At 36.1% G+C, this 944-nt stretch overlaps 1 long non-coding RNA gene across 1 annotated transcript in view; it reads right to left on the reverse strand.

Annotated features, from left to right (window-relative positions):
• LOC123177872 (uncharacterized) overlaps nt 1–942 on the reverse strand; it is a 1,520-nt gene extending 578 nt beyond the window's left edge. The window contains exons 1-3 of the long non-coding RNA XR_006489179.1: nt 847–942; nt 479–708; nt 46–147 (exon numbers count right to left, since the gene is read on the reverse strand). This is a non-coding gene — a long non-coding RNA (uncharacterized lncRNA). The remainder of the gene's footprint in view (nt 1–45; nt 148–478; nt 709–846) is intronic.
• Between the last annotated feature and the right edge of the window lie 2 nt (nt 943–944).

The raw sequence follows: 944 nt of genomic DNA on the forward strand, positions 1-944 counted from the left end.
GGGGGGGGTGTTATTAAAGAGATAAGTAGATAAGTCAATACTCACATATTTTCTTAAGATTTGTTTGGTTTCTGGCATCAGGTTTTCATTGCAAGGGTGAGCGACCATGTAGTAAGTTAGACTCTCGCGCAGGCTCTTTGCATGCTCCTGTTTTTGTTTTACATAAAAATAACAGTTAACTTGAAGTAAAAAAAGGAAAAACATTTTATGTTGGTGTAAAAACACAGCAGGATATAAAGAAATGAAGATATAAAACACATGTGAGAGACTATGAAACAAAAAAAATGAGGCTGACAAAAAGCATAAAAAAGGATGAGGTTTTAAGCAGCAAAAAGTTGAGCTGCATTACCTGAATATGCGATGTGTGTGTTATCAGTTGGACAAAAAAAATACAAAAAAGACGAAAAAGGGTGGTTGCTAAATACTGAAAAGGATCATGCTTAAAAATGCTAGTATTTCAGTCGTTGGATTGCATTACTCTTTATTTTGAAGAGCACACACTCCAGAAAGACACGCCCATGTCAGTCACATTTACTTGTGATCTGTTGTATGCCAGCCTGAAAGAAGCTTTGAAATTCTTGATTACAAGCTGAGCTTCGTCAGCAATCAAGTCGGTTCTGTTGTTTGGGCAGAGGACTTCGAACATTTTTTTCCTAAAGTTAGCAACAACTGTGTACAGAAACCGTATGAGCTTAAAGGTAAAAACACCTGTACATTGATCCAAAAATAAACAAAAAATATTAGCACAAAACGCCATGGTGACTTTTTACTGAAAAATAAAAAAGACATGGGACTTGCATGGAGACTATAAATTGTATGGCTTGTTTCTTGGACTACGAAAAATACCATGTGAATTCGATCAAGCTGGAATCCTATCATTCTCTCCCTCAGGTGAACAGATAACGCCATTGGAGTTTCAAATGCCTTTTGGAATAATTTCTGGA

Source organism: Triticum aestivum, unplaced genomic scaffold (genome assembly GCF_018294505.1).
Source record: "Triticum aestivum cultivar Chinese Spring unplaced genomic scaffold, IWGSC CS RefSeq v2.1 scaffold75536, whole genome shotgun sequence".
NCBI classification, from domain to species: Eukaryota; Viridiplantae; Streptophyta; class Magnoliopsida; order Poales; family Poaceae; genus Triticum; species Triticum aestivum.